At 39.9% G+C, this 22,486-nt stretch overlaps 1 protein-coding gene across 5 annotated transcripts in view; it reads left to right on the top strand.

The window, feature by feature from the left end:
- LOC127658352 (uncharacterized) overlaps positions 1 to 22,486 on the top strand; it is a 74,461-nt gene that overhangs the window by 759 nt on the left and 51,216 nt on the right. The window lies entirely within an intron of this gene.

Genomic DNA, 22,486 nt, shown 5'->3' with positions numbered 1-22,486 from the left:
TAGGCAGAGGAGGGAATCAGGGTTGGGACTATCCTAAAATTGAATCCACACACACACTTGACAAATAAGTGCAAATAATCAGTCCAGCTGGGTCAGTGGCACATTCAGTACATCAATACACAAAATAGAGTCACGGAATCTGATTTATTAAACAATTGCATTTTTTAAAAACTGTGGGGGATTTCAGGGGAGATCTGTATGCTAGACTATAGGCTAGACATTAATTAAACTGTACTTATTTTGTACAGTATTTTTACAATCTACAGCCTGCAGTGAATCTGCTTTAAACCCAAATCTTTCATAGCATTGATTTGATGTCTTGATTTAAAAGGTTTGTGGTATCAGACATTGTTTTATTCTGATAAAATTATTCTGATCTAAACCTAAGATGCTTATGACAGACTTAATATGCTTTTACTCTTGTTATTTACTCATTACTCATCCAAAAGCATATTTGGACACATAGTTATTGATGTCAGAATTGTTGGAATTCCTGAGCATGAGGCGGGCAGAGATATGGTGAAATTCCTAGATGAGCTCTTCCCAAGTTAGCTCAACATAACAGGCCAGAAGCTAGAAATCGAGCAAGCTCACAGAGTTCCGGCTCAGAGATCTGCTGGGGGAGATCAATCCTGGCCAAATTTCTGAGATCATCCGATAAAGATATTGTGTGGCGACAGTTGAGGAGTAAAGGAAATCTTGGAAGAATCACAATATTTTCTTGTTCCCAGACATTGCGAATTCGACAAGAGAGAAACGTGATCGGTTAAAGGAATGTAAGAAACTCTTACATCAACGGAAGATCGCTTTTGCACTGATGTTTCTGGCTATATTGAGAATAGACACCAAATAGATGGTCGCAAGGTATTTTTGTGCCCAAAGCAAGCATAAAACTAATGGATGAGTAACCATTGGGTGTTACCCCATGATAGTGGATTGACTCAATTTTTGGAGGAAGCTGGGCATAAATTTTGTTTCTGTTTGTGTTGGTTCCACCTAGCTTTTGGAGTCTGTTTTGTGGAATGACACTCCAAGGGTCTTGTACATTGATGGAAGATCGCTTTTACACTGAAGTTTTCAGCTAGCTTGAGAATGGACACTTTGGTTGAAATTTCTACATGCCTACACAAAGGATGCCTTATAAAGTTGACAGACTAAGTCATGGTGTATTTTTTAATGCGGCCTCCGAGTGAACTTGACTCGCTCAATACACTCTTGACCATCCAAGAAACCCGGATGCCTGTTTTGTTTCTTTTTGTGCTTATATAATTTCATATAATTTTCAAAAATTATATGACAAATTATAATTTCATTATTTTACTAACCCAACTAATGACTCGTCGGCGCTTTATCAGTAGGTTGCACGACACGTGAAGCATTTTTTTTTAGCTTTCACTTAAGAAGAGTTGTGCACTTTTTATTTTAATATATCTCTTTACATAAATACTATTTTCCACTTAAAAACTATAATTTCGTTATTTTACTATCCCAACTGACTCATCCGCGCTTTCCAATAGGTTGCACGTAAGGGGGAAAAATATTTCTTCCACTTAAGAAGAGTTGTGCACTTTTAAGCACTTTTTATTTTAATATATCTCTTTACATAGATATTTTTTTTCTACTGAAAAACTATAATTAAGTTATTTTACTAGCCCAACTAATTAGTACTCGTCCGGGCTTTTTAATATATTGCGCCTAAGAAAAAAAAGTCGTCTTTGGGCAGCCTTCTTGCGAAGAGAACAGCCACAGCCACGCTCACTGATGAGCAAAAGGTTGAGGCAGAAATGACCATGTACCTGCAGGAAATGGCCATTGATGGGGAAGAGGACCCGCTGACTTGGTGGAAAACGAACAACAAAAGGTTTCCGTTCATGGCAAGATTAGCACGGAAATATCTGTGCATATGTGCTACCAGTACTCCATCAGAGCGGGTCTTCAGCACAGCGGGTAGTGTAGTTACTCCAATCCGCAGCTTATTAAAACCAGATAAAGTGAATATGTTGGTATTTCTGGCCAGAAACATCGAAATTTAAACATGGTCTATGGTGAAAGATATTAGACTTCTTTACGCATTTTTCGCCATCCGCTATGGAGCTATTCGATTTTGCATATTATTTTTTAAACGCTCATTTGTGTAGTTCATATGACTACTTTACAATATTTCAATAACATAATTTATTTTGTAGCCTGTGCTGAAGTTAATTGTGCTGCTAATTATAAGTGAAATGTTAATGCCGAGATTCGGTCTGAGTGTTGTTCCCGTTTTCTTGTTTTATTTGTTGTTCTATGTTTTAATAAATGTGTGTTATTCATATTCAACTTGTTTCTTTCATTTGATTTGACATTATGGACTTATGGCCAAGGAAATTTTTCTTTAAAAGTATTAACCAGACAAAAGTTATTTGACGTTCGCTGGTCTGGGTTTATCTTAAACTGCCGCTTCAGTGTATACAAGAGCTATGTGACAATGAGCAAGATTTTCTGAGACACTACAACTACTAATAATTTATTAATAAAGGCTATTTTCTTGTAGCCTACAACATAAAATATTTTAATCTAAATGTACAGTGTAAGACATGTAAAAAAAAGACGAAGCTAACAATCAATATTTGTGTAGCCTGCCTGACACGGTATTTTCACAGACTAACACGTCACGTCTCTGGCATATACTACAGTATTTAAAATAGCATATATGCATTAGTTATATTCTCAATTTAATTTACAGAGCAATCCCTGCAAAGTTTTTAGGTTAACTATAGAAGAGACTAGGATTAGTGAGTCACACTAGCAAGACTCGCAAAAGGGGGCGTGGCATCACGATGGTGGCTCTACATCGTGATGTTGGTCAGCCATCACGATGGACGATGATATCGTCCATCGGCACAACCCTAGGCTCAAGTAAAAGCATGGGAGTCATAACACTGATAAATAAACATCTACAATTTAAATTTCTCAAACAGATTAATAATAATTTTGAAGAGTCATTATTGTTTTAGATGAAATTCAGGGGCAAAGGCTGATTTTGGCTAATATTTATGCACCTAACGCTGATGATCAGGCCTTTATTTATAGATATTGAAGGGATGTTGCAAGCTGCTGGCACCCCTCATGAAATAATATTGGGAGGAGACTTTAATCTATTGATGGACCCAGTCCTTGATCATAGTGAAGCAAAAGTGTGTAAGCCCACTAGAGCAACATTGACGCTTCACAGGATGTGTACAAATCTTGATCTTACATATATTTGGAGACTTTTGAACTGGTCTGAACTATACTTTGTTTTCATCAGTCCATAAAATTTGTTCTAGAATAGATTATTTTTTTTTATATCCAAATCTCTCATTTCATCTGTTTTGGGTTGCTCAATTGGAAACATTTTAGTCTCAGATCACGCCCTGGTGAGTTTCAAGGTGTTGCCAAATATAGGGAAAAATGAATCATATAGTTGGCACCTTATGCTGAGTTTAAACTACACGATTTTAAGCCCGATTTTCGCTCTCGACAGTTTTGTGGTGATCGGCGTCAAAAGCACGAAGTCGTAGGCAAATCAGAGCTCGCTCCCGTGAGCGACGATCGCAATGTATGAATTATCTAAGACACGATCTGAGAGAATCGCTGACGTGTCGCCGCTGTCAGCGAGATATTTTGAATGTTAAAAATCTGGACCATTCGGTGATTCCAAATCGCACAATGTGAAATATGTTTTGACTGAATACAAATGCAGCGTTGACATACAGCCAATGAGAGAGCAAGAAACGGGGCATGGGAAGTTACCTGAGTCCTGATGTTCCTGCAACAGGCTGCGGTATCGAGAAAGTCACATTGGACCAAAGCAATGGAAGAATAATTGGTGGAACATTGGCAGGAGGACCAGATTTTATGTTTCATCTGAACTGTACCACAATCGGGTGGAGAAAGAGAAGAGTTGGAGAGAAATTGCCTATTCTCTTGGACAGTCAGGTAAACAAATAGATAGATTTTTCAGTATGAGGTACTTTTTCATATTGTAACCAATAAAATATATGATGCCTTTTGGCAATTAAAAACATACACATCATATTCTGAAACGCATAACATGTGATCATGCATTTGTTTTCATATCTCGTATCACTTCTCTGTGTGTAACTCTGTTGTGAAACGTAATTTGGAGTCCAGGGGGATTCATCAACAGTGAAATGTCTTGTAATGTGTTCACCCATGTCGCCGATTATTGGTGTAATTTGAAAATGCTATGACTTATATGACTAGACAGACAGTTGTGTAAGATGAATAGTACCACGATCCGACATCTTTAATGTATTAATGTATCCCATGCAAAATCCTGATTTCCAACAAATGTTAAAGACTGAAATCAATGTTTATATGGAGATCAACTGTCCTCTGTGGGCATGGCTTGGGAGGCACTTAAGGCGGTTCTTAGGGGTCGGATCATACAGTATGCCTCATTCATTAAAAAATTTAAAGCACCAGAACTTGTGGAGTTGGAAGGAAATATTAAAAGTGCCGAGGCAGAGCTGAAGCATCGTATGGCATCTGATGGCCTCAGAGAATTGACCTGATTGAAATATATATATATATATATATATATATATATATATATATATATATATATATATATATATATATATAATACTATTTTGTCGCGGAAAGTGGAGTTTTGGCTATTCAGGGTAAGACACTCGTACTTTGAGTCGGGGGACAAAGCAGGGAATATTAAGCAGAGAGGGTCTCTTTCCACCATTCCCTCAGTGAAATCTGCTGGTGGTAAAATTTTTAACTAGGCCATTGTTAATAAATATGCCTTTAAAGAGTTCTAACTTGATCTTTATAGTTCCACATCTTCATCTACTGATGAAGATATTAGAAAATGTGTGGAACCATTAGAACTCCGTAAATTGACGACTGAGCAAAAAAAATCTCTTGATTCTGAGATAACCTTGGAGGAGCTTGACAAGGTAATTTAGTCCCTACTACTGGCAAGGCTCCGGGGCCAGATGGATTTTCTGCAGAATATTTTAGATCTACAGAATTGGCTCCACTTTTGTTAGAAATGTATACTGAATCAATAAAGAATGCAAAGCTTCCCCCAACCATGACACAGGCCCTGATCAGTCTGATTCTTAAAAAGGACAAAGATCCAAGTGAGTGTAAAAGTTACCATACAAACTCCCTGATCAAAGTAAATGTATCTAAAATTTTGGCTGACCGATTAAGTAAGGTGATGAAATCTCTTATATGAAATCTCTTATACGGGTGGGGTTTATTCAAGGCCGTAGCTCTTCTGATAACATTAGGCATCTCATCAATATCATGTGGTCAGTAGCGAATGATCAGTCTCCGGTCGCTGCCATCTCACTTGACGCTGAAAATACGTTTGATATGGTAGAATGGGATTATCTTTTTTAGGATTTTAGAAATGTATGGGTTTGGGAGTACATTTATTGGTTGGATTAATTTACTTTATAGACACCCTATAGCAGTGGTACAAACAAATTGATTAATTTCAGATTAATTTAGTCTGAATAGGGGCACTCGGCAGGGTTGCCATCTTTCCCCATTATTATTCTATCTTGCCCTGGAACCATTAGCAGCCACGATAAGAAAAGTGGATGATTTTCCAGGGGTGATGGTGGGAGGTGTGACGCATAAGCTTTTGCTTTACGCAGATTATATTTTATTATTCATCCTAAATTTTCAGGATACAGAGTTAATTGGTCTAAATCTAAAGCTTTGGCTCTGACAGTGTACTGCCCAGTAATGGCTTTTCAGCCGGGTTTCTTTAAATAGTCCAGACAGGGCAGTAAGTATTTGGGTATTTTATTCCCAGCAAATTTATGTGAGATTTAGTCATTAGTCAGAGTTACTTTGACCATTTAATAAAAAGGTTTTCGAGCGAAGTGGGCAGGTGGGCCTCATTACAGTTAGTGTGGACAAAAGTTTCCCACGTGCTCAATTTGGACATTTACCTGAATGTTGCCGCAAGTATTTGGTTAAACACAAAATTGTGTATTAACAAGTCTCCCTTTTGCTAGACAGAATGGATTGAGAAGGGAGTTGTTACGCTGGGTGACCTGTATGATAATGGAGCATTGAGATCCTTTGAAAATATTATACAGCGGTTTGGGATTCCCAGATCTCAATTCTTCAGGTACTAACAGCTGTGCCATCTACTCTGTACCACCTTTGGGTATAGTACGCAGTCCCCTAAAATGGCAGACACTCTTGAGATGGTGCTTGCTGGTTTTGGACAAGGTCATGACGCTTCAGTGTAATATTCCTGGCTAATTTAGAGTCTAGGGGACAGGGTTTTAACATCTCTTAAGAAGTTATGGGAGAGAGACTTTAATTTAGTACTAGAAGATGGAGAATGGGGTAGGATTTTTAAAAATGTCAAGTCTATGTCTAGGGATGCAAGGGTGCGCCTCATTCAATTTTAAGATACTGCATCGTTTTTATTGGACCCCCTTAAAGACACACCTACTTGCTGGTGATTACAGTTGGAGGATGGGGACATAGCTAATGTTTTTTTGTCCTGTGTTGAGATTCAAGAGTTTTGTCTGTGAGGTCTTGGGCACTCAGATTTTATTCTGCCCCAGACTTTGTATTTTGGGTGATGGGGCAGGTATTAATATAATAAATAAACACATAAAAAATGGAGTCCTTACTTGCGTGATGATCGGCAGGCAGGTGATTCTCAGGGGATGGAAGTCGCCAGGTGCACCCTCATATATATATAACATATCTTGTTATCTAATGCAATGACATTCATACATTTTTAGAGACAATTTTTAATTAGTTATAACTAATTTAAGCAAAAATGTGTTTTTTAAGCCAAACATTTTTTCAAAGTTGGAGCCTCTAGACAATTTCCTGTAGTTTGATCTTGCATTTTAAATTGTGAATGTGCTCAACTACATACTGTATTCATGATTTGTCAGGCATTATAATACAAGAACTGGCGCAGAATAAAACTGATTGTGGCCCGGAACAGTCACACAAGGTTCAGTATCGCCGCTACAGTACATTAAACATCAGACACAGAAACTGTCAAACTTCTCTTGCTGGGCCACCTGCCTTACATCCACACAGAGGGAAGGAAAGAGAGCAATAGGGAGAGGGGGAGGATTGGAGAGAGGAGGGAAAAGGAGGAGGGCTTGATAAATAGTGTTTATAACACAGCATTGCACTAAAATTGAGGTCAACACACTGTGCAGGATTGGTAGTCGTTCTGTTTTAAAGTACGTAATCAAAAACAGTAATCAATTCAGTCGAACTATACGATGGCTGTGACCCTCGTTCGAAGATGTTTTCTTTGCGATCAAATCATTTCCACAAACATAAATTAATCTCTGCACTGGTGTGCCCTCCTTGTAGGTCATCTGACATTTCAAATATTACTTTTTTCATAACAGTGCTCTCTCAGCCATCAAAAATAAATGTTTACAGGTGAAATTTCTTGATTTAGCTCAATAACATTCAAAATCTAACAACAAATCATTATCTTACTGTGACTATTTATTTAAAATAATAAAACCCTATTAGAACAGATGTATAGTCTAATGGATTTTTATATAAAAAATATCAAGTGGAGGGAAAAATTAAAGCAAAAGAAAAAAGGAAAAAAAAAGCTAAATAAAGGGACAATGTAAAACACACTATGTTGACTTATTACAGGGCATTAATTGTGTTTTTTATATAAAAATAATACAATACACTAAATGAAAGTATTAAAAAACAATTCAGCTAAATCTGATAGGACAGAGAGCAGAGAGATCGCTGTGGGTGTTACCTCACTCCAAGTCATATCCAGCACATATCCAATGTCATGATTTAGAGAACTGAAAGCTTTATAGACAGCCCTTGTTCAATGTCTGATTGCACATAGTGTGTTTGGAGTAGACATGTGCTGAATGTATGTATGTTATTAATGATAATATCGAGTTCAGAGTGACAGTGCAGTTTCAACACATTAACCTTGCGATAAAAGTTCCACTACGGTTTGACAACTGGAAAAGCCCAAATACTATTTGTCTTCATTTTTAACAGTATATCTATTATTTTAAACCCATCAAACTTCTTTAAAAAAAACTTCTTGTTTTATTTGTGCTGTATTTCTTCAAAATAAATGTCACTTGTTTTGATATTTTGTTACCTATTGCAAAAAATGTATATATATATTTTTAAAGTGCCTTAAAGGAATAGATCACTGTGACAGGGCGGAGGGTGGGGCCGGATCATGATTCTACACACCTGGCCCCTTATCAGGCTAATCAATTCTCCAAGAGGGATAATGGCCGACTGTGGATGGTGGTGCAGGAGAGAGAGCGTTTACAGGCAGCTGTCCATCATATGTGTGTGTTTGTGTCTTTTTATTTCAGTTTTATATAAAAATATTATTTATATTGTCAATCTGGTTCTCAGCTCCTCCTTTCCATTAATACATTTACACTGGTGCCGAAATCCAGGAAGGAGGAGGAATATGCTGTAGTGGAGTTCTCGCCGCTACCATCCACCCCAACGGAGCAGCCACGGCAATTTGCCGGGGGACGGAGCAGCCCGGCCGCCTGGAAGCAGAGGAACGGCCACTGACCGCGAGGGGAGAAGGGGCTCCTAGCCGACCACCTGGAGCGGTCAGGTCCGCAGCCAGGGGCCGGGGGAGACCCCTACCAGCCGCTAAACGCAGTGTGGTTAAGAGAGGACCACCGACCGCGAGCGGGGAGGGGCTCCCGGCCGACAACCTGGAGTGGGAGAACCGCTGCCAGGAGTGGGGGAGACCCTTTCTGTTCCCCAAGAATGTGGCGGGGCGTTCTGTCCGCCAGGGGCCAGAGGACTGCCTCCGATCCACCCGTTGAGGTGCGGCTGTCGTCGTTATGGGTGGAGGAATGGCCCTCCAGGGAAGAGGGGGGTGTACGTCATGCCGGGGGCTCCGCAGCCTGAGAGATCGAGGGAGGAATGTGACAGCACGGAGGGCGGGGCCGGGTTGTAATTCTACACACCTGGCCCCTTATCAGGCTAATCAAGCCTCCGAGAGGGATAAAGTCAGACTGCAAATGGTGGTGCGGGAGAGAGAGAGAGCGTTTACGGGCAGCTGTCAATCATATGTGTGTGTTTGTGTCCTTTTGTTTCAAATTTATATTAAAATATTATTTATATTGTCAAGCTGGTTCTCGCCTCCTCCTTTCCATTAATACCTTTACAATCACCCAAAAATTGCATAACCGAGTCGGATGGTCCGGGCCAGCCAGCGTGACGGATTGGGAAGTGAAAGCCACGCATCCAAGCTCCTTGCTAGGGGCACCAAGGGGACGATTATTTTTGACGTACCCGGCGGGGCGGAGCAGCGGCGTGGAGCAGGTAGTACGGCGTCGGGAGGCGAGGACGCTGAGAAAAGTCTTGAAGCACTTACCTTGCTCCACGCTCCCGGCAGGGGGTGGGTTAGTGACTCAGGAGGAGGTCCAGTAGAGGCGTCCTCTGGACTCGTCAGAACCGGCTGGCCGTGGAACAGTCGTGGGGCAGAGGGTCCACGTCCAGCTTGCCGTTACTGTTGAGGTGTGGTGGCAGAGTATCATGAGAACGGCATTTGCGGGCCAGGTGACCCAGAGACAAAGGAAATAGCTCTTTTACTAAGAATGTGGGTACCGCAGCCCTGTCTAGGGCAAATGAAATGAATTCAACAAAAGATTCTCCTCCCGGCCCTCCACCTAACATCTTGGTCCCTGGGTCGATCGTCTGAGGAGTGCCTGGGAGCCTTCCGGGTCCTCGAGGGGGTCCGTGAGATGGGGGGCGTCTGCTTCCTGAGGGGTGCTCGACGCACGGGCTGAGAGCTGGGCCTGGGTTGAGGCAGAGCATGGCATTTCTTCACCGCAGGAGGATGCCCTCGGCAAGCAGACGGGGCATGGCCCATGGCAGCAGGTTTGCGGTGGGGCAGGATGTGTGAGATGGCCTCCGTCTGCTTCTTCACCGTGGAGAACTGCTGGGCAAAGTCCTCGACGGTCGAACTGGGAGACAGGGGTGTTGAGGAAGCATGCATCTCGACCAAGTTCAGCCACAGATGACGTTCCTGGACCATGAGTGTGGCCATCACCTGCCCGAGTGACTGAGCTGTGACATTCGTGGCTCTGAGGGCGAGGTCGGTCGCTGAGCGCAGTTCCTGCAGGGCTACCCCCGTGCAGATCTTTAAGTGCCTTGACCTGGTGGACTTGCATGAGAGCCATGGCATACAGGGCAAAAGTGGCATGTCCGGTGGCACTGTAGGCTTTGGCAGTCAGTGAATAAGTTGTCCTACAGGCCTTGGAGGGGAGCACAGGGTGTCCTCCACAAAGACGTCAGGTCATCATGCACTTCTGGGAAAAACGGGACCGGATGGTTGTGGGGAGGACGGAGGGTATCAGTCCAGCCCCACGCTGGTGGCGGCCTGGGCAAGCATGCCGGTCATCTGCGCGTCAGCCTCAGCCTGGGCATGCTGGCCCAAAGGCGGAAGCCCAGGGGAGTCACCACGTCAGACGCCGCGCTCGGATGCAGCGGCGAGCTCATCCACCTCGAGCTCCAGAGGATAGGCAGACTGGCTGTGAGGCGAGCCACTGTTGCCTCGAGCACGGACGGGAGTCAACGAGCGTGCCAGGGGGTGGGTGGTAAGAGGGGGCGTACTCAGCGGAGCTGCACCCACTGCCGTCCCCAGATTGCCTCCATCGCCAGCCGCATCATCCTCAATCCCGTGGGAAGAAGGAGCAATGCGGGGGCGGCTGGAGTGGCATGCTTTCTGTTGAAAGCGAGCCGCGACTGCAACGTTGCCATGGTCATGCTCTCGCAGTGAGAACATGAACCATCCACAAACGCTGCCTCAGTGTGATCGCAGACCAGCACTCTACCACATCCAGGAACTACACAGGGGCGGAAAAGCATCTTTATAAAGACGCGTTCTGAAAAGTACATTCAATGCCGCTGTGTAATGCTCTTTTAGAGGAAAATACTCTTTATAGATAAAATCACTCTTTTAAATAAACTCTTTTAAGTTTTTGCACTGTTGAAGCAGGGCCAAACTGCACTGCTGTGCAGAGAAGGAGAAAAGCCACTGAAGTGCGCCGTAGATCCAACAGCAGGCAAAGCGTCAGAGGAACAGGTACAGGTGTGTGACTCGCAGTTGACTGCATGCACGACCATCGGCTCCAAAGAAAATTTCTGAATGAACTTGACATATTTTCCCGCTTTTATACCCATATGTCCGGCGGCGGGGTATGCAAATACTGTCTGCCAACCTTTTTTCATAGATCAGAGGCATAATCGGCACTCAAGAGAGACCCCTAGTGTCGCTTCTTCGACACAACATCGAAGTGAGCGACAGACGGGGAACTATATATATGTTTACACATAATTTTTTTGTCAAACTCTGATGACAGATGCTGTGTAGCTTTTCATACACTATTACTGGGTTGAAATGCAAAGTGTTATAGTATGAGACAGATAAGTCCTCTGTATCAGTGTGTGTTTATAAGTAGTGTAGAATACTTGGTGTGCACCACTCTTTCTGCCTAGCTCTGTAGACCAATTTGTAAAGTGAAGCCTTGTGATATGAAGCCAATGGACGTCACAAAGACTGAACACGCTTTCATCCAACTAAGCACACTGTAGTAAGAGGTTCAAAACAAACAAGCAAATACAGCTTAGCACTGCAATAATGCAAATAAACATTCAGTTTTATTTTACAAAACTCGGTTTGGTACATAGTGTATATGTTCAGATGAATGAAGAGTCTTGAAAGGAAATCAAATTTTGAAAGCGTTTTCGCATCCATTATTATAGTCTCACCATAATGGGTCAAAAAGCATCAATAACACTCATCATTGTACCAATAAATCATGTTTTTTATCCATTTATTTAACATGATCACAAACAAACATGGTTCTCATGCTTACTGATTTTGTGGTTTAATGGCATTTCAGCATTTCAAATATGAAATTATCCTTATAACAGATAGCGATAAATTCATCTCTTTGAAAGCTTGTTCAATGGCCTTTTTGCTTCCTTATTTTTTCTGCTTTATCAACATGTTCTCATGGTGAAATCGTCAGGATTTGTTCGGCTTTTCTAAAATTTGAATTCCTACGACTTTCACTACAGCCAATGATGTCACTGGACATCGTTTACATCTAATACGCAACAATTACTTGCGTCTGTCACACATAACAGCTTCCTATAATGTTTACACACTCATTGGTTGTGTAAAGTTTATAATGTTTACACACTCAAAGATTGGTTAAGTTTAGATAAGGAGTTTGGGTAAGGGCATAACAGTATGTCCTAAACACCTCGTGCTCGGAACTCACGCTTACACATTCGGATATTTGCACATGATGAAGTCGTACGAGTTGATGCGAACAACATCGTGTGAGACCATACGAAAAAGCTAACTTGTAAACTATGTATGAATTTTCATGAGATCGTGTTGGCTTTGTCTCTGGTTGTCTGGTTAGAAGTGCCCAAAGCACTTGAAAGTAGTTCTGTGGTTTGTTGTCTTGTTTTGTTTGCTTTTGGATCACAAAATTACCAATATTTTATCTAATATTATGTGCTAATTCTGCACATAAGCAGTTATGTCTCAGATGTCAGACAGTTAGGCTGGAAGCACTGTGAGAAATTTAAATCTGCAGTTGTATCCGTAGGGAGTTATTTCTACCTGATCTGACCCTTTAAAGTGACTTTTTTAATTTATATAGTTGGGTTGATTAAGTCATACCATATTTTTGACAAAATTAGGTTTTAATAAAGCCTTCAGGGAGAGATAATTCCAAAAGTGAAAATTCTGTCATCAATTACTCACCGTCATGTTGCTCCAAACTCGTATGACATTTTCTTCTGTGAAACTCAAAAGGAGATGTTAGACAGAACGTTAGAGACTGACCACGTTTACATGCACTTGCAGGAAACTATTTATTGCAGGGTTTTGCAGAAAGTGGCATTCTGCCACTTACGGCATTTAAGGTGTTAAGAGAAAGTGGTTTAACACACCTGGGTTTCTTTTGGAGAATGCGGGTTATGTAGTAATGTAAACTCAGAGCCAGAGTACTTACAGGTTTTAGAAGATTATGTGTGTGAACCGACTTTATAACAAACTTTATAGGATGGATCCCTATCAAATCAACAAGTCAACACAGAGGAAAGAATACGTAATTTATGGAAATTCAGTGGGAAAAGGGAAAATCACATACACTATAAAATATACCCATTTGTACACACCAACTGAAAATATCAACTACTGTCCCTCATGTCCACATAAATGCTCTCAAGTTAATTGGGGGAATTGCAGCCTTGCAGGTTATGACAGAAAGTTAAGGAAGAAAACACAACAACAACTCTGGAATATCTGGAAATAAAGGGAAGCAACAGAGAATAAAATAGCTAAGTCTTCCCCAGATGCCATGTTTGTTATTTACACAAGCATCACATGGAAATTACATTGCTGTGGAGAAAGCTGCTTACTGACTGCGTGGGGAATCACCAAACTAGATTGCGCAGCCCCTGGGCAATCAAGGGCCCCCTGGTAATCAATGGCACCTGGGCACTGGCCCCATTGGCCCAGTTGGTAATCCGTCCCTGGTTAGGGCTGGTCAAAGGTGGAGATTGATAATAAAAAAGGACTTAAATATTGATCTGTTTCTCAAACACACCTATCATATTGCTTAAAAAAACATGGATTGAACCACTGGAGTTTGCCACTTTTGGATTACTTTTATGCTGCCTTAATGTGGTTTTTGGAGCTTCAATGTTCTGGTCAACATTCACTTGCATTATATCGACCTACAGAGCTGAAATGTTCTTAAATCACATTAAGCAGCTTTCTCCCAATAAAAGGCTTTCTGGTGTCCATGTAAACAAGCTCAGTGACAACCTCAGTCACCATTAACTTTCATATAATGTGAAAGAGCAGCGTCAACATTCTTCAGTAACATTCTTCAATTCTTTCAAATTTGTTTCACAGGAAAAAAGAAATTAGTGTGTGTAAATGATTTTTAACATTTCATTTTTGAGTAAACTACCCCTTTAAGTTTAATTTTACTACATGAAGTACAATATTCTGTCACCTGACAAAATATTTTTTGAAAAACTACTATAAAATAACACTTCAAATACTTCAAACATTTACTCAAAAGCCATTTTGTTTTTACCATCAAAGCTCCTCAATTTACAAATGTCAAATTTTATAACAAAATTCCATAAAATGTTAAATGTTGTTAAACATTACACAATTCAGTTTAATGTAATATTGTTGGGTTCTACTTGCTTTTAACAAATGTTCTGCAAAATATACCTTACACAATGCATGCGAATAAATGAGCTACATCAAACGAAATGTATCTGTGTACATTACTGGTTTAATAATAGAAGACTTCACAGATCTGATAAGTATTAATCAGGCTATATACCTGAGACTTTGATGTATGGATGAATGGGGCTGAGAGCTGCAGGTTAGTCAAGTTGTGCATTTGGAAAGTACACTCAGCAGTTTCTGAAGTTGGTGCAGCATGATGTGGGCTTTGCCGTGAGTCTGTAGTGAGGGCTTCATAATGATGCCGTGTCTCCCGCTGGCTGATTCTGCAAATAACACACGCACACTGTCAAAACCCAGATGGGGAATATGCTTTTTATTAAAATTACTAAGTGAGTGAATGAGTGTAACCCAGGGAAGTAGCACTAGGTTACTGGTCATATATTAGTATCATTGCACCTGTCATGCAAAGTGTGGTCTATTCCCAAGACTAAACTCTCTGCATGGGTGATATTGTTCCTCAGGGAGGCCAATTCAATCTGTTAGAACCCCTGACTTGGTTCACACGTGTGCAGAGAAGTGTGTATGACGTTACGGAAGCTTTCTGAGCCAGTAATTACATTTTCCCTGTTTTCTTTTTTTTTTTTTGGATAGTACTGCTGATTTCCTTCCTCACTGTAAGGTAACACGTAACTTCAAATGCATACTCCACTTGTGAGTGCACCCTAGGTACTTGCTGGAGGAGGCATGAGCCCCTTTCAAACTGCTGTATGATAACTGTCGGAGAAGCATGTCTCGCAAATTCCTAATGGAGGTGTAAATCTCCAGACTTCATAACATGCTACTTCATAGAAACAACATCCACAACAGCTTTTGATATCTAGGTCTCTACAGTTATCTGTAACTGCATCACCAGTTCAAAGGCTGTTTGTTGATACAAATGATCTCTTTTCCAAAAGGTTAGCTGCAAGCCTAGTTCTTGTTAATACAGTTTGTGACATAAAGTCATGAGGCCTCATGTAATAACATGACAAAACAATGTTTCATAACAAAATTCAGTTACACTTTACTTGATTTTTTTTTTATACAGTATGTGCAATCAAATGTGCTAATGCACCTATAAAGACCAGATGATGTAGATTTATTGCTCCATGAAATTGTCAAATTTAGCTCAAATAAGCAATTTGTCCAAGTAGTTTCTTTTGTACTCATAGATTTAAGGAATTCTTTATTGATGATGCTCATTGATCTTGAAATTATTAATTTCACTGAAAGTATCCCATAATAGTTTGTTGCTGAGATAAAGTGAATCATCTCCATGTAGGTGAATCATCTCCATGTAGAATAAAATAGCTTTTTTCTAGGCCACTGATATGAGTGAATCGTGGCATCTCTGTAGAAATGTATATAAATTGAAACATATTTGTCAAAAGTATAATAAATATCTCTAGGTGTACAATGCTTTCCATTTGAATAAAGTACTTAATGCATCTTAAATAACATAAAGTAAAATGTAAACTTGTATACACTTACATCATAAATCCATCGTCATTTATGTATTTCTTTTTTAAAGCTAAATTGAGGAATGCACTCAGGCACATCAATTAATCACATTAACCTTGCTTACCGGCTGCCGAACTTTTTCAGTCACATGCCATTTAGAACAAAATCTGGCCAAAACGAAGGTGTTATTTTTACGTTATAGTGGTTCGTAACAGCTCGACAGGCCAAACTTTCAGGAAAACTACTTACCGGCTGCAAAACACCTTCTTTCTGCCATTGGTCCACGTCATTGTTAGGTGTGACATGGAGCTCAGTTAAGATCAGTCAACATGAACACTCTAACGTGTAGAGTTATTAGCGAGCTGGTGCAAATTTACCAATAATGCTATGTGCCAATAATCTACATCTGTACGATCATTCATGTAGAGACATTTTACAAGAATATATATATATAGACAAATAAAAAAATATATATATGTATATATATATATATTTTTTTTTATTTGTCTTCAAAAGGAATCAAATATTCTCAAATACTCTTAAGTGTCCTTTCATTCATTTGTTTTATATTCTGCTTCACTCATGTGGCATCTGCAGCCATTTACACATCTGCCCAAATTAAGAAATGTCTATCATCAATATTTTGTCTGTATTCTACCCATTAACACTTTTTTTATACACCTATTTCTTTTGCATTAATAACAGTGTCATCATAAATTACAGTAGCCAATTATCGGCACATAATATGGCAGTGTATAACATGTTAGCGCATTAGCGCTATGAATTCAGAATGTAAACATCACAAACTACACATTATTAACTGCATATGTAACAGCTTATTTTACTGATCGTGTTTGAATTCTACTCATAGACTGAGACATGAAGTGTGATAAAACATTTTAATGTCAAATTAGTTCAATATTAGATTTTTTTACATGTAGTCTTGTGTAACCTTGTGTGTCCTTAAAGGTCCAAAAATATCAAAACACCATAAAAGCACCATAGTTTCTACCTTATTTGGCAACATAAATCTAGCAAACCTTTTTATGTTTGCAATTTTGTTAAATATTTAGTGTAAATTTATTACATTATATTTTGCATTATACTACCATGGAATTAGTAAATAAAAAGTTATCACAGATGCGATGATACAGCTGCTAAGAGAGTCGTAATCAATCGCACATTTTTTTCTTCGCTGGAAAGTTGCACTTTCCTTTTGATTCTGGAGAAAATGGGCAAGTAAAAATTATATTTGGCAGGGTCTACAATTCAATCCCATTCAATGCTATCAAAGTTTACCCTGCAATCATTTGCTTCAGCGTTCCAAAACCCAGAAGTGTGAAAAGGGTCTGTAGTAGTCCAAACAAATGTGTACTATCCTCAAAGACGAATCATTCAATAGCTTTGTGTGAGGAACATGTCTAGTTAATCTAGGTCTGTTCCTCACACAAAGATATTTAACAATAGCTCCAAAATCTTTTATCAGATTACAGTTACTTTTTATGATTTAATGATTACATATTAATCAGGAAACAACAGTAAATTGTTAATAATTTATTGATCCCACCCATTCTTTTTTTAATCTTTTGAGATTAAATTCTAAATCAACCTACAGGTGATGATTCATTATCATCTTCTCATGACGATTAATTATGGAAGTTAGCTAACACTGTTGATGAAGTACTAAGTCTACATCATATCCATTGACTTTCACTGATTATTGATTGTGGAAGTCTGGACAAAACAAAAATCAAACCTGGAAGACAAATCAGTAACAAGAATACTGTAACTCAACATCATTTTCTGCCATCTAGGCCAAAACAAGATGTTCCCCTTCTGTCCCTCACTCGATGTTGTGTCAAATGTAGTGACACAAGGGGTCTTTCTTGAGAGCCTCGTGTACCACTGGATTTCAGAAAAGGCCAATGAGAAATTGGCAGACAGAATTTGCATGTCCTGCGCCCGGACATACGAGTATAAAGGGAAGCGGATGTGCGTCTGTCAGTCAGATTTTCTCTTTAGAGCCGAGCGGTTGTGCAGCAGCAAGTTGAGTTCACCACTGTTCCACTCACCTCTAACCAGAGCATTGCTGTTGGAGCTACGGCGCGTTACCAAAGGCTTTCTCCCTCTCTGCATGCTGTGCAGTCCACACCCCTGGGTGCTTTGTCAGCGCTTCTGTAAAAGAGTGTATACATCTAAAAGAGAAGTATCTTTCCCCTCTAAAAGAGAGTATTTTCATTCACAAAATAGCAATACACAGTAGGCGTTGAATGTCCTTTTCAGGATGCATCTTTTTAAAGATCTCTTTCCGTCTCTGTGTAGTTCCTGGATGCGGCTGTTTTCACTCTGCTCCTGATGGTCATAAGCGCTGCCTCACATGTCTGGGCTGCGAACACAGTTCAGTCCGGCAGATACTCACGTCATCCTAAAACCGCTACCGGGCTAGGTGCCCAAGGTTCCTACGACCCCCTTCAGGGACCAGATCATGAACCTGCAAGCAGCTGTCCCGGTAGGAGCAGACCCAGCCTTCATTTCTGTGTCCGGATGTGCTTTGCATATATATTTGGACCGCACACAGAGCTTTAGATGTTCTGAGCAGCTCTTTGTCTGCTTCGGCGGACTGCGGAAAGGGAACGCTGTCTCCAAACTGAGGCTACCCGCTGGGTCATCAATGCCATTTCCTTGGCCTTCCAGACTCAGGCTGTGCCCGCCCCCTTGCGGGTTTGAGCACACTCAACGAGGAATTTGAAACCAGACCCACTACAAGTGCTCTGTACTGCGGTAGGGCTCCACAGGTTTAATTCACTCTTCAAGCAACTCCCTGTGATGTATTTTCCGAGGTACAGTACTCCTGTCGGCGGACCCGCGTCTCCCTTAGGCAGTTTCTCTGCCCCCGGCCACTGTGTTTGTAGAGCTCCTCCCTCATCAGGAAGGACCTGCCACCGTGCCACTCCCACGTGTGGCTTGACAACCCATGTGGTATATTGGCCACATATCACCTTCCCCTAGTCTGGGCAGGATGTGGTCTCCGCAGGGTCTTTTCCCCCCTGAAAGAATAGGATCGGGAAAGATCACCTTCCCCGACACATTTCATGGTGTTAAGATAGCCCCAGCCGCTTTAGGCTCTATGCAAGAAACACAGAGAGAAAAAAGGCCATGGCTGGCTGGCTTGCTCCAATGATGGTCATGTAGTGCCTATTTCCCCCTTAGGGGTCGTGGGAACCTAAGGTTTGTATGTGACACCTTTTTCTGGGTGCGTTGGGGAGGGTTGGGGAGGCCAATAAAGTTGCTTCTAGCACGCTGCAGCCTGCTTGCACCTGTGTCTGCAGTTCACGTAAACGCTTTGAAATGGGACCCCTTGTGTCACTACATTCGAAAAAGTCGAGTAAGTTACAGATGGGGAACGTCATGGTTACTGTTGGAACCACTGTTACCTGATGGAGGGAACAAGACATTGTGTCCCACATGCCACGACACTAGACCTACCACTGTAAACAGCCGTACCTTATTCTCGGCTCCTCAGTGCAAAAACCTGACTGACAGACGCACGCCCTCTTCCCTTTATACCCGTATGTCCGGGGGCGGAACATGCAAATTCTGTCTGCCAATTTCTCATTGGCCTTTTCTCAAGTTCAGAGGAATGAGAGGCTCTCAAGAAAGACCCCTTGTGTCACTATATTCGACACAACATCTCGTTGTCCCTTTTAGTGACTTTTGTAATTTCACTCCGTAACAGACAAGTGGAGAGTGCAAAGAAAAAAGAAAAAAAGAACAATTCCAAATAATTAACATAATTTGATCAAGTAAGTTTTCTTAAATACATTTATGCAACATTATGTAAAAATAGCATATAATATCCTATTCAAATGCATCATGTGATATAAAATAAATAAGTTTTAGGTCAGATGTAACCCAAAAGTAATTTCAAAATAATCAGATTTTCTTAATTAAAAAATAAATAAATAAATACATTATTGATAAGCAATTTGTAATCAGTAACGAATTGCATAACAAATATACAATATATTACAGCGGAAGAAATGTCTATTCTGTTCATTAAAAATAACAAATCTAACTTGAACATTGACATCTTTTTTCACATAAAAGCCAATTCACGTTATACCTTAGAACACCCCTTATCCGTGGTTAAATAACTGTAAGGCACAGCCTTTCATGGCTTTTTGCTCATTGCCTAAGTTTTTGAATAAGGATTTATGTTAGCATTTATATTGTAATTATTTACTTAACCCATTCTATATAATGATGTATTTTTTAAGTGTATTTGAACCACATCTAAAAACCCTGCAGTAACCAGTTTTTTACATTCAGCACACATTAATGGATGGCAGTGAGGGCCTTTAGCAACTCTTTCTTCTCCGTTTGTTATATGATTGCACATTGCACAGTATCTATGAAATTATGCTACTAAGGGACACCCACTTAACGATATATGATTACAAAAAAGCTCTCTCTCACTCTCTTTCTATTACACACAGAGACACACACACACACACACACACACACACATTTCGCTTTTCTATTGGGGTATTGTTGAAATTCAACAGCTGAATAACAATGTCTTGCAAATGAGGTTTGAATGAGGTTTGACACACTACAGAATTTTCTGATCATTCAGAGCTAACAGTGCTCTTCTGCAGTCATTATACAGTGTAACATACATTGCAATCTCATGAATGATTACACTATGATGTTTAAGACATAGATTAAGCTTTGGGGCAGTATGCTTTAGACAGAAGGATGTGTATTAATTAGACAGGGTCAAATCCCACGCATTGGGAGGTGGGTTCTCACCCAGTTTGGCTTTTTCTGACTGAATTATGCAGGGAAAATTTGCTTGGGCGGGTGGACAAAATTTTGGCTGGTTTGCAATGACTTTGGCGGGTTGAAAAATTCATTGCCTACGCAGCTAAAAATAAAAAAAATTCTCCACACACACAATCAATCAATCAAATAGCCAAAACAGTGATTGACAGAAAATATGTTTAATCCTGTTCAGAGGAGCTACAATTTGCAACACCCACTTGTATGTTCTAAACGAGCATGCGATCTGCAGGTGCTGCTCATGGATTTTAGCAATAAGAATTAGTTTAATTAATTAAACAATGACAAAGTGGTGACAAATGCAAGAGAACATGTCAATAGTGGGCAAATGACTGTGGACCTCAAGTCGTGCATGCTTAATGCCAAAACTTATCTATGGCATTTTTCTCAAACATATTTGACCTTTTTGCAACACAATGGAAAAATTGCACCTGAGATGCCTAGAAGTTTAATGAGGCTGGATGAGACCACTGCAGGATATTTAGAGATTTTAGCACTCATGGTGATCATAGTGCTTACTCTTCCCACATCTAATAATCATGTAGAGAGAGCATTTTTATGAGTGAGTTAAAAGTGAACTCACCTCTTCTTTGGATGTGTGCACAGGCATGAACATGGAATGGATAAGAATCAGTGTTTTTTTCCTCCCTGACATCTGTCTAGGAACTTTGACTCTTCTGTGTAGTATTTTCCAATTCAACTGCCTTTTCGAACATTTACAGTTATGTTCAGTGTCCATGAAATTTAAGTATTTTTGTGCAAGCATGTTCTAAGTCTAGGCGCATTGGGTTTGGTGAAATTTCAAGCCAAAAGCGTTAATGCGCTCGCCCAAGGGCAATTTAACTATAAGGTTCTTCTCAGTTTATTGCACCGTCTGTGTCCTATTATAGTACATTCCCTCAAGCAACAGCAATTTAAACAAAGACAGCATTCATAAAAGCTGGTCGTGTAAATGTACTTACTGTATGCAATGAATTAGAAGACTGAATTAGAAATATTTCTAAGACAATGACACGCTCCTTTTATAAGCATTGAAAATTTGAGTCTCGTAAGGATTTGGATGTTTAGGTACATTCTATTAAATTATAGAGAATGTCAGTATTTTAAACAATTTTAATCTACTGGCACACACATCATGGCTAGTACTAACATTGATTGTATCGGCACAAACTTCACTTCTACTGGTAGAAAAATTTAATTTATTTATTGAAACCAAAATTATTTCTTAATTCAAATTACACTTCAAACTAAATGAAAATATAATCAAAATAATGTGGTTAAATAAATCATACCAAATCCAAACATTCTTTTCTTTCACCGGCCCATTTTGCAATGACTTAAAAATCACTCAGACAACAGGTTGAAAAATACCAATACAAATCAGATCATAAATACATTTATAAATATAAACACAATAATAATAATAATAATAATTTAAAAATAATCCATGATCTATAGATAATTTAACACAAATCTCATAAATTTTAGTTTCATAAAATGGCAACTGTCAGGGACATAATTTGATGTTTCATAATTTTTTCAGAGTTTGGACATGAACTTTATTACCAAGGGTGGAGAGAGTACTTAAAAATAATACTCAAGTAAAAGCACTGTTATTTCCCCAAAAATATAGTGTGAATAAAGTAAAAGTACCTGTCCTTAAAACTACTCAAAGTACTAGTAAAATACTTGCTAATTTGAAAGTACTTATGAGTAATGAGTATTGAGCATTGCATTGTGAGTGCAATGACCCCTAATATACACTATATGCTCCAATTTCCAAATGTAGCTGAATACAGAGTTGCAGAAAGCGTCACAGAGGGCGATTTTACGAGTTTACCATGTAAAAAAGCGGGAGGTGTGCATAATAATCACTGA

This window comes from Xyrauchen texanus, chromosome 17, assembly GCF_025860055.1.
Source record: "Xyrauchen texanus isolate HMW12.3.18 chromosome 17, RBS_HiC_50CHRs, whole genome shotgun sequence".
Classification (NCBI taxonomy): Eukaryota; Metazoa; Chordata; class Actinopteri; order Cypriniformes; family Catostomidae; genus Xyrauchen; species Xyrauchen texanus.
The sequence above is the reverse complement of the archived record's forward strand: the minus strand, read 5'-3'. Positions and strand labels throughout refer to the sequence as shown.